The 12,217-nt window shown below is 34.7% G+C and overlaps 1 protein-coding gene across 6 annotated transcripts in view; it reads right to left on the bottom strand.

Moving 5' to 3' along the window:
• Positions 1 to 12,217, bottom strand: part of RIN2 (Ras and Rab interactor 2) — a 214,610-nt gene that overhangs the window by 166,463 nt on the left and 35,930 nt on the right. For 4 of the 6 annotated variants that reach the window (XM_031951051.1, XM_023494867.2, XM_031951054.1 and 1 more), the window contains exon 2: positions 5,792 to 5,860. The exons of the other annotated variants lie outside the window; for them this stretch is intronic. The gene's annotated coding sequence lies outside the window, so the exon portion shown is untranslated. The remainder of the gene's footprint in view (positions 1 to 5,791; positions 5,861 to 12,217) is intronic. 6 annotated transcript variants of the gene reach the window in all.

Below are 12,217 nucleotides of genomic sequence, written 5' to 3' on the forward strand. Positions count from 1 at the left end.
GCATCAGTTTCCCAGTTTTCCCACATCCCCTCCAACATTCACCATTATCTTTTCTTGCTATCTTACCCAATCTCACAGGTGTGTAATAGTATCTCAGAGTTGTCTTAATTTGGATTTCTATGATCAATAGTGATTTGAAGCACCTTTTTATGTGATTACACATAGTTTTAATTTCTTCATCTGAAAATTGTCTGTTTATATCCTTTGACCATTTATCAGTTGAAGAATAGATTGAACTATTATAAATTTGAGTCAGTTCTCTATATATTTTAGAAATAAGGCCTTTATCAGATCCTTTGGATGTAAAAATATTTTCCCAGTTTATTGCTTCCCTTCTAATCTTGTCTGCATTAGTTTTGGTTATACAAAAACTTTTAAACTTAATATAGTCAAAATGATCTATTTTGTGATCAATAATGGTTCTAGTTCTTCTCTGGTCACAAATTCCTTCCTCCTCCACAGCTCTGAAAGGTAAACTATCCTATGTTCTTCTAATTTATGTATAATATCATTCTTTATGTCTAGATCATGAACCCATTTTAATCTTATTTTGGTATATGGTGTTAGGTGTGGGTTTATGCCTAGTTTCTGCCATACTAATTTCCAATTTTCCCAGCAATTTTGGTCAAATAGTGAACAGAATATGTTTTATTTAACTCAATAAACATTGCAAAAACCACCTACCAGCATCTATAAACAGTTAAGATAACCTCTCTCTCCTATTCTGTGGTCATCTGCCTTCCCTAGGGAACCTATTATCATCTCTAGGTTTAAAGTACAGCTTTGAATATAAATCTTTCTGCAAAGAGAAAGAATTTGGAGTATCCAAGAATAAAGAATCTTCCCCCAGGAAGTCAGGATTGTTGTTGTTCAGTTGTTTTCAGTCATGTCTGCCTCTTTCTGACCCTTTTTGGGGGTTTTCCTGATAGAGATATTGGACGATCTGCCATTTCCTTCTCCAGCTCTTTTTGCTGATGAGGAAACTGAGGCAAACAGGGTTAAGTAACTTGTTGAGGGTCACATAGCCAGTAAGTGTCTTAGGCCAGGTTTGAACTCAGGTTTTTCTGACTCCAGGCTCAATGCTCTATCCTAGCTATCCTGGAAGTCAGGATTCTCTCAGGAACTTACTACTGTGTGATTCTTGTCTGATCATGGTTAGATATTCCAGTCGATGCTTCAGTTTTCTCATCTTTAATGAAAGAGTGGGAAGGGGTTAAGATCCCTTCTTGCTCTGGACCTGTGATCCTGTGTTTCCTCTGGGAGAGGCTTTAAGTTTTTCTCAGAACAACATTTCATTTCTTTTCAGCAATAAGGGTCAATCTTATCCTGTGCATTGCTCTGGCATTTAGAGTATTTCCTCCTGTGATTGACAACCAAAAATAGGCTACAAAGACAGAAACAGAGTAGAAAGCCAGGAAAAAGTTACATTTGTCCTCTTTGTAATTGGGGAGGGAAAGAGAGAAAAAAATGGTAGATTCAAGAAAAGATATACTTGGTTCTTAGGTTAGCCTGTTCCTTATTTATTTACTGTTTGAAATAGATCATTTTCAAAAAAGTCCAAAGGTTTTTTTGCTGATAAATTGAAAAGTAGCTATAAAATCTGGCATTGGCTTTGAAGAATTAGGAATTTCCCTAATTCCATTCTTGTTAATAAATCCTTTCTGAATATTAAGCTCCGTAGTACAATATTTTAAGAAATAACTACATTGTCTTTTTTTGTTTAAAGCCAACTTCACAAGTGTGAGTTGGGGGAGGCCTGTCTAGACAGCAGTTCATTTGAAAAAATATTTCAAGGTTTAGTGGGCAGCAAGGTCAACATGAATTAATGGTGTGATATGGCAGCCAGGAAACGCAAGACTTATACTACAGAAAGGATAATGATGTACAGATATATGGAAGGGACAGCCTGCAGCACTCTGTCCTAGTCATACCCCAATTAGAGTTCAGCTATGGGTAATAACTTTTAGAAAGCATATGTACAAGCTGGAGACTTTCCAAAAGACAACCAAGATGTTAAGGTGTTGAATTTATGTCACAACATATATAGATTGATTGAATTTGGCTTGAAGAAGGGAAGATTTGGCAGGCAATGGGGAGGGGGAACAGCAGAACCAGATACCCACTGCTTACAAGTATATGAAGGGTTTCCAGGGGGAAGGGGGTTCATATTTTTTCTGCTTAGTCCATTATCAGTTATTTGAGAGCAGGAGCTGTTTTTGCCTTTTTCATATTTCTGGTGCTTAGCACAATTCTTGGCATCCAAGAAGCACTTAATAAGTGTTTATTGACTAACTGCTTGACCCCAAAGTGCAGAACTAGGAGAAAGACAGACTGAAAGGGGAGCAATTTAAGTTTGACATTAGGAAAAAATTCCCAACAATCAACTGTGTCTATGCAAAAATGCAATGGGCTGCCTTAAGAAGTACTAGGTTCCCAGTCACTGGTGGTGTTCAAGTAAAAACTCATTGACCTCTTGTCAGGTATATTGTAGAAACAGTAGTATCAAATCCAAATAGAAATGCAAAAATGTTTGTAGTGGCTCTTTTTATGGTGGCAGGGAATTAGAAATGAGTCGATATCCATTAATTGAGAAATGGCCGAATAAATTATGGTAAATGAATGTAATGGAATATTTTTGTTCTATAAGAAATGATGAGCAGGCTGATTTCAGAAAAACCTGGAAAGACTTACAAGAACTGATGCTGAGTAAGTGTTCAGAACCAGGAGAACACTGGACACAGTAACAAGAAGACTGGGTGATGATCAACTATGATAGACTTAGCTCTTCTCAGTAATGCAGTGACCCCAGACAATTCTAATAGACACCCTTTTTTCCTTTCTCATGGTCTTTCCCTTTTGTTTTGATTTTTCTTTCACATGACTGATATGGAAAGTTATTTAAAACAATTGTACATGTATAACCTATAACAGACTACTTGGTGTCTTGGGGAGGGGTCAGGGAAGGAAGGGAAGGAGAGAAAAAAATCTGGAACTCAGAATCTTACAAAAGTAAATATTGAAAATTATCTTTACATGTAATTAGAAAAAAATACTATTAAGTGAGGAAAAAAAGAAACTACATGTTTACTGATACAGATAAAAAAAATTAATATCTTTGTGACCCTGGATAAAATATTTAACACTATTTGCCTCAATTTCCTCTTCTGTAAAATGATCTGGAGAAGAAAATGGCACACCATCCCAATATCATTGCTAAGAAAACCCCAAAGAGTCAGATACAACTGAATGACTGGACAACAATTATGGGCAAAAATTACTAATACATCAAAACTAGAGAGAAACTACATTTTATTCTGGTTTAGGCTGCACTCAAGAGTGTTGTGGGGCTCCTTGTGTTTGACATTTGTGTTGTAGAAGACATTCCATTCTTTCTCATATACTTGCCAGATGATCTAGATCTTCAAGGAGCTTACAATTCTATCTATAACCCAAGGATCAAGTAGAATACCAATACTACTTTGGGAAGTCAAACTAAATTCATTTTCAAGAATTCTCTTTCTAGTAACTTTGGTATGGCTAGCATTCATTCCTATCCTTCTTGTCTCTCTTTTCTTTTCCTCTCTTTGCTTCTTATTTTCCATTTCCCTCCTTCCCCCTCTCACTGTCATCAAGATTTAGTTGATGTTTTAGAATATTCAGCTCACCTACAAAAAATCAAGGTTTTCAATAGACATTTGAACATCGAGTACATTCATTATAATCTACACAAGTTATTCACCTCTAAGCCTATTAATAAAGAAAAAGATATTTTCTTGTTTTCTTCCCACAAATTTTTCCCATCTCTGTATAAACAAATTTATAATACCAATAGGGGAAATCCCAGTAGTTTGAGTACAACTGGGACTTGGGTGAAGGCATCATTTGCATATGTCTCTGCTCTTATTCTGTATTCCTACTTCTATACAGCACAACACACTGAGATAATTTTAGCTCCTTTGCTCTATTTAGTCCAGGTTCTCTTGGCACTGCTCTAAAAATCAATGCCTTGGTGAAATGCCATCACCATATTTGTGACTTGTCTTTCTCCCATCAATCCCTGCTCTCCTTCAAACAACACTCCTGCCTAGAATCCTGAGGAATTTAAGAGAGTCTTTTCCCCATCCCAATAGTTTATGTTCCTTTCTTGTTCTAAATGAGCATTCCTAATAAATTCCTAAATGCTTAAATGTGAAAAGATCTTGATAGTCATTATTTTAATGACCATTGTCTTATTTTTTAGATTCTAAGAATACATTTCTTACTTTGGTAGTATCTATAACTGTTTCTGATTTTATTTACTCAAGAAAATAAGTTAAAGTTGAAATAAAAAAACAAGACAAAGAAAATGTCAATTCAAACAAAAAACAGCATTTCTGAAACAGATGGCTATACACAAGATAAACAATAGGATATCCTTTTCCTACATAGCTGCCAGTAACTATGTGAACTTCCAGACTTTGCATGAATCCGTGATTTATTGAGCATATGCTTGTAGCAATATACTAACTAATGTAAAGTCATAAATGACTAGAAATTAATAAGCTCTATCACCAATAGATCATCAGAAGGCTACCTCTTACAAAAGTTGGTTTTGAAGGATATTATGACTGATACTAAGACAGACTTAGAATTCAATGTTAATGTTAATGCTTTCCCTGTTGTTTATTTCCAATTTATCTTTGTGACTTATCTTTCTTCTCCCATCAACCCCTATTCTCCTTCAAACAACACTCTTACGTAGGATCCTGAGGAAATGTTTTTTTTCTTTCTTTGTATTCCTAGCAATGAGCATAATTCCTAAAGTATAGTAGGTGCTTAATAAATATTTATTCTAACTCATTTTTGATGAGGAGAAAAATATAATATGAACTCACTCTTTTGATCTTTGGTTTGTCCATAATTTTAATTTTTCAAAAACTGTGATATCACACATATGATATCACTGACAAAACAAGCCCTTAAAAAGACTTGAAAATAATGTGTGCCATATACTTCATTAGCAGCTAAAGTAGCAGAATAGGGCCTGGTGTTAGGAAGACCCATTTGCTGAGATCAAATGTGGCCTGAGTCACATAATAGTTGTGTGACCTTGGGCAAGTCACTTAATCCTGTAAAATAAGCCGGAGAAGGACAAATCATTCAGCTATCTCTGCTAAGAAAACCCTAAGAAAACAAAGCGTCGGACATAACCAAAATGCCTGAACAACAATAAGATCTTACATTCAGGAATTATTTAAATCCCAAAAGCTGGGCCATATTGGTAAAATATAGCAAATTAAAAGGTATTTTAAAAATCAAAAGGTTCATAATACTTGACTGAGTCAATGATAGGACGTTGATTAATAACTCAAAAGCTTTAAAATTTTCATTCTTCATTAGATGGCAAATCTTATTCAAAGATTTCACCAATAGATCCATAATGCTTCTCTTCTGAGCAGTAGGATAGTGGGGGTAGATGCTTGTTATTGAGACCAGATCAGAGGGCAAATGAGGAAAATGAAATCAGGGATTGGGTATTAGGCCAATCCCAGTTGAAATGCATGGCAGACAGCCCCGTGAATTAATCTTGGCACTCTGGTACCCTTTCTCAGTCAGATGCTTTTATACTTTACAAAAGTGCCTGGGTGGTTTCTGCTTATGCCCAAGAAATTTAACAGCCATTGAGGTTACTTCATTTTCTTATTGCCAAGAATGCTAATTGGGCTTGTTTGCCCACAATGCAACAAATTTTGAGAGCTAGTCTAAGGACCCCATTGCTCCACCTTGGTAATGACTGCACTGCCCTACTTACTGTGTTGTTAACAGCCTTGAAGGACAAAGTAAACATTCAGCTGTCTCCAGTATCACGTCACATCATTTTCTTTTGCCAAAAGAAAGAAAGAGATATATTAATCTTTGCAACTTAAAAAGATGACGAGCACCAAAAGTAACTCGGCTCTATTCCAGTAAACGTTACTCTGCAAACTAAATTAGAGAGTTTCACTCTCTAAGGAGATATGCTCTAATATCTCATTTCCCTACATGAAAAACATTCTTTAGAGAAACTGCAACAAAAGAAAATCTACAGAGAAGATAGTAATAATACTTTGAAATAAAGTTGAAAGTATTCATTTTATAGATAAATAAAATGCAGCATGGATTTTCAAGTTGAAAGAGGGAAGTTGTCTTTTCTTTCTTTCTATCTAGATCAAGCTCTGAATTAATAAAAGTGCATACACTCCTTATATCAGTGTATCCTGGGCAATGCTCATCCTTCCCAAGATCGCATAGAGGGGACATAGCCCATATATCTTGGTAGACTTTCTCTAGGTCTTTTAACATTTTGTTGGTATCAATACAGTAACTGTGCTATACATATTTTATGATTCATTGATTACCAACATCCTTTTAAAAATCTCTTGTATAATTATTCATATAAATTTCTTAGAGGGAACATGATATAGTGCTAGATTACTAGTTTTGAAGTCAGGAGAACCTGAGTTCAAATCCAGCCTCTTAACACTTCCTAGCTGTTTGACTGAAAGGTAAAAATATATGTTAAATACAATACAGGCATACATATTTATACAATTATCTTGCTGCACAAGAAAAATCAAATCAAAAAATAAAAAAAATGCGAAAGAAAAAATAAAATTCAAGCAAACCACAACAAAAAGAGTGAAAACGCTATGTTGTGATCCACCCTTAGTTCCCACTATCCTCTCTCTGGGTGTAGATGGCTCTCTACACCACAAAATCATTGGAATCAATCTCTGAATCATCTCATTGTTGAAGAGGGCCACGTCCATCAGAATTGATCATAGTATAATCTTGTTGCTATGTATAATGATTTCCTGGTTCTGCTCATTTCACTCAGCATCAGTTCATGTAAGTCTCTCCAAGCCTTTCTGAAATCATCCTGCTGATTGTTTCTTACAGAACAATAATATTCCATAACATTCATATACCACAATTTATTCAGCCATTCCTCAACTGATGGACATGCACTCAATTTCCAGTTTCTGGTCACTACAAAGAGGGCTGCCACAAACATTTTTGCACATGTGGGTCTCTTTCCCTTCTTTAAGATCTCTGGGATACAAGCCCAGTAGAAACACTGATGGGTCAAAGGGTATGCACAGTTTGATAACTTTTTGAGCATAGTTCCAAATTGTTTTCCAGAATGGTTGGATCCGTCCACACTTCCTCCAACAATGTATCAGTGTCCCAGTTTTCCCACATCTTTTCCAACATACATCATTATCCTGTCATCCTAGCCAATCTGAGAGGTATGTAGTGGTATCTCAAGAATTGTCTTAATTTGTATTTCTCTGATTAATAGTGATTTAGAGCACTTTTTCACATGACTAGAAATGGTTTCAATTTCTTCATCTGAAAATTGTCTCTTCATATTGCCAAAGAATTTTTAAGCAATAATGTGAAAAAAGCATTTCACATGCAACCTATTCTCAGATTTCCTAAGAGCTTGGAGCCCTATAAATCCATGAATTGAGTATTTGATAGTCATCTGTGCAACTAAAAAAAAAAAGGAGAAGCAGAGGGTAGATTGTTCTGCCCTAAAAATCAAGAGGGTATCTAGATGGTGATTGTCCTTGATCAAATAGCACATTTTAACTTTTACAATGTCTTTTGAAATGCTTCTCAGAGACCACTTATTGCTCAACAGTTTTCATAAGTCAGTCTTTGGAAAGTTCAGAGTAAAGGATCAAGGGGCAAATAGTCATCTTGGATAACTTAAATAAAAATCTGGTTTAATATAAATAACATCAATGTAGTCAAATACAATATACCACAATGTTTACTATAATCACCAAAGCATATAAATGTATATATATATATATATATATATATATATATATATATATATATATATATATATAATACCTGGCATATAATAGGTGCTTAATAAATGCTTCCTAATTTGACTATATGGTACACAATATGAAGATCATAGGTCATTATTTTATAAGCGACACAGAGGATGCTCTCAGCAGCAGAGCAAAGTGAATAGAACTGGAGGCATGGGGTAAGACCTCAAACTCTAATGTGGATAATTTCTTGCATGTTCAAAATGAAAGAGCATTCTTCCTCTTCCTGACTCTCCTAGGATTTCCTGTGACTTATTCTGTTGACTCTGTACTAGCAGATTTACTTCTGCATACTTGCTGGTAATTGAGGATTGGGTTATTTGCATGGATTTGGAAAATTTCACTGTTACCAACAATTGATGAAGACATAAAATAGGTAAAATGACTAATAATGCCACCTTTATTCTCACAGCATTTCACAAATTTTAAAATTCACCAGGTGCAGAAGAGGAAACTGAAGTGAGCAGTGTTTCTATCCTATTCACCCTCCACCAAACCCAGCTTGCAGGCCAGTCCTCAGGGCCATTATTGAGGGAATCAGCTCTTATGGAGAAGGGGCGCCAGCCATCCATACCATGCAAATGTCCCTGACAGGCCAGGAAAGCTGCTGAAGCAGCAGGGGAAAAAGAGACATATATGGAAAGTGACCACTCTCACCAGGTCATCTACCCTATCTCTCACCAAACCTGATGAAGAAAAACAACCCAGAACCTTGAACCCCGAAACCATGAAGCAACCTCTTGTCCCCTGCAGACCTTTATCTCAGCTCCCAAATCCATCATTAGGAATCAATCAACTTTATGGACATGTGACCTGGCAACCCCTTCTGGATGTGTATTTTCTACTGAAAACTGGAATTGAAATTTCCTACCAGTAAAGTATCTGGCAATTACAAATGGTTCGAATGGAAATGCTATTATCAGAGATCATTAGCACCTGCTTTGTTGTCACAATCCAGGAATTATGAGCCTTCTTCACTTTTTTCTCATGGGTGAAATACCCTATATGTGTTATATTCTCTTAGGAGAATGCAAACTTCTTGAGAGCAAGAACTGTATTGTTTTTATATTTTATTTTTCACTGTTTAGTACATATTAAATCCTGAAAAACCTTTTTCATTGATTGATTCATTCATTAGTTCATTCCTTGAAAGATTAGCACAAGATCATAAAAATCAGGGCTAGGATAAATTAGATCTGATTCAATCAGCATTTTGTTATATTAAATTTCATAATTTCTAAATTAAATATTCTGTAATATGAATTCAAGTGATCGCAACACACATGAATTGGTACTCTTTTAAAGTCTGAAGAAACTGATGTACATTGTGATCTATTTCTCATTATTAATCTTTCAAAAAATGGAATAGATGATTTTGCATAAAATATTAATATCATTCTGTTTCTTCAAAATAATGTCTTTTTACAAGAAGTTAGAAGGTGGTGGTGGAAATCCAATTTTATTTCTTTGCTGATGAAAGAAATATTACCTCATGAAATAAGTACTCATTTCTTCCATCAATCTGGGTGTTGATTTGTTCTACAGCTTTGGTGAATGTCTTCACCCATGAATAATATACTTGAGAATAGCTGCTGGCTACTCCAATTAAAATGATACACGGGTTATTTCCTTTCTACATAATTCTGTCTTTTAGAGAAGATATTTTTCTTGGTAATAAAATAACTTATGGTATGTGCACCCAGAGAAGAAAAGGTCATGCTTTCACAAAGTATATAAAGGGCATTCAATCAAAAGTTGTTTCTATTCTAGATAGGTTAAATAAGAAAGCAAGAAGGAAAGATATATTCAAGAATAAGGATCAAGTATAGATATTTTACAGCAAATATTGTGGGAGGGGTTTTTTTTGTGTGTTAATGGATCTCAAGAATTATGTAGCCTAGGGAGCGAATCAGTATATCCTAAAAAGAAGAGAGAGTCATTATAGAAGCTACATTCTTCCAGATATTCTTATTTGTGGGCAATGGATCAAATTCCAGAGTTTTATAGATCAATGAGACTGATCTTTGATCATTTTAAAAAGAGTGGCCACTTGATAATTTCATAGTTGGGGAGATACAATGAAAATGTTATAAAAAATAAACAGAAAAGAGCTATTTGTTTAGAAAATTTCACAACAATATTATTTTTAACTGAAAAAAATCCTAAATATGTAATAATAGAGAAATAGCTTTTAAAAAAAACAAACTCTCCAACAGTCAGAGTTACAAAGAGAAATTCCATTTAAAGTAACTACTGATAATATAAAATATTTAGGAATCTATCTGCCAAGGGAAAATCAGAAACTTTATGAGCAAAATTACAGACCACTTTTCACACAAATTAAGTCGGATCTAACCAATTGGAAAAATAATAAATGCTCTTGGATAGGGCGAGCAAATATAATAAAGATGACAATATTACCTAAACTAATCTATTTATTTAGCGCTATGCCAATCAGAGTCCCAAAAAACTATTTTAATGACCTAGAAAAAATAACAACAAAATTCATATGGAAAAACAAAAGGTCAAGAATTTCAAGGGAATTAATGAAAAAAAAATCAAATGAAGGTGTTTAGCTGTACCAGATCTAAAATTATATTATAGAGCAGCAGTTACCAAAACTATTTGGTATTGGCTAAGGAATAGATTAGTTGATCAGTGGAATAGGTTAGGTTCATGATAAAACAGTCAACAAATATAGCAACCTAGTCTTTGACAAACCAAAGACCCCAGCTTTTGGGATAAGAACTTACTGTTTGATAAAAATTGTGGAAAATTGGAAACTAATATGGCAGAAACTAGGCATTGATCCATACTTAACACCGTACACAAGATAAGGTCAAAATGGGTTCATGACCTAGGCATAAGAATGAAATTATTAATAAATTAGAGAACACAGGATAGTTTACCTCTCAGACCTGTGGAAGGGAAGGTCTTTATGACCAAAGAAGAACTAGAGATCATTACTGATCACAAAATAGAAAATTTCGATTATACCAAACTGAAAAGTTTTGTACAAACAAAACTAATGCAGACAAGATTAGAAGGGAAGCAATAAACTGGGAAAATATTTTTACAGTCAAAGGTTCTGATAAAGGCCTCATTTCCAAAATATATAGAGAATTAACTCTAATTTATAAAAAATCAAGCCTATTCTCCAATTGAAAAATGGTCAAGTGATATGAACAGACAATTCTCAGATGAAGAAATTGAAACTATTTCTAGTCATATGAAAAGATGCTCCAAGTCATTATTAATCAGAGAAATGCAAATTAAGACAACTCTAAGATACCACTACACACCTGTCAGATTGGCTAAGATGACAAGAAAAAATAATGATGATTGTTGGAGGGGATGCAGGAAAACTGGGACATTGATGCATTGTTGGTGGAGTTGTGAATGAATCCAACCATTTTGGAGAGTAGTTTGGAACTATGCTCAAAAAGTTATCAAACTGTGCATACCCTTTGATCCAGCAGTGTTACTACTGGGATTATATCCCAAAGAGATTATAAAGAAGGGAAAGGGACCTGTATGTGCACGAATGTTTGTGGCAGCCCTTTTTGTAGTGGCTAAAAACTGGAAACTGAGTGGATGCCCAGCAGTTGGAGAATGGCTGAATAAATTGTGGTATATGAATATTATGGAATATTACTGTTCTGTAAGAAATGATCAGCAGGATGATTTCAGAAAGGCCTGAGAGACTTAATGAACTGATGCTGAGTGAAATGAGCAGGACCAGGAGATCATTATATACTTCAACAACAATACTAGATGATGACCAGTTCTGATGGATCAGGCCATCCTCAGCAACGAGACCAACCAAATCATTTCTAATGGAGCAGTAATGAACAGAACTAGCTATGCCCAGAAAAATAACTCTGGGAGATGACTAAAAACCATTACATTAAATTCCCAATCCCTATATTTATGCACACATGCATTTTTGATTTCCTTACAAGCTAATTGTACAATAATCAGAGTCTGATTCTTTTGTACAGCAAAATAATGTTTTGGTCATGTATACTTATTGTGTATCTAAGTTATATTTTAATATATTTAACATCTACTGGTCATCCTGCCATCTAGGGAGGGTGGGGGGTAAAAGGTGAAAAATTGGAACAAGAGGTTTGGCAATTGTTAATGCTGTAAAGTTACCCATGTACATATCCTGTAAATAAAAGGCTATTAAATAAAAATAAAAAAAATAAAAAAAATAAATAAAAAGCTTTAATAATTAAACATTCGAAATTCAAATGTTAAAAAAAAAAAAAAAAGAAAAGAAATGACCAACAGGATGATTTCAGAAAGGCCTGGAGGGACTTACACGAACTGACGCTGAGTGAAAT

This window comes from Sarcophilus harrisii, chromosome 2, assembly GCF_902635505.1.
Source record: "Sarcophilus harrisii chromosome 2, mSarHar1.11, whole genome shotgun sequence".
Taxonomy (NCBI): Eukaryota; Metazoa; Chordata; class Mammalia; order Dasyuromorphia; family Dasyuridae; genus Sarcophilus; species Sarcophilus harrisii.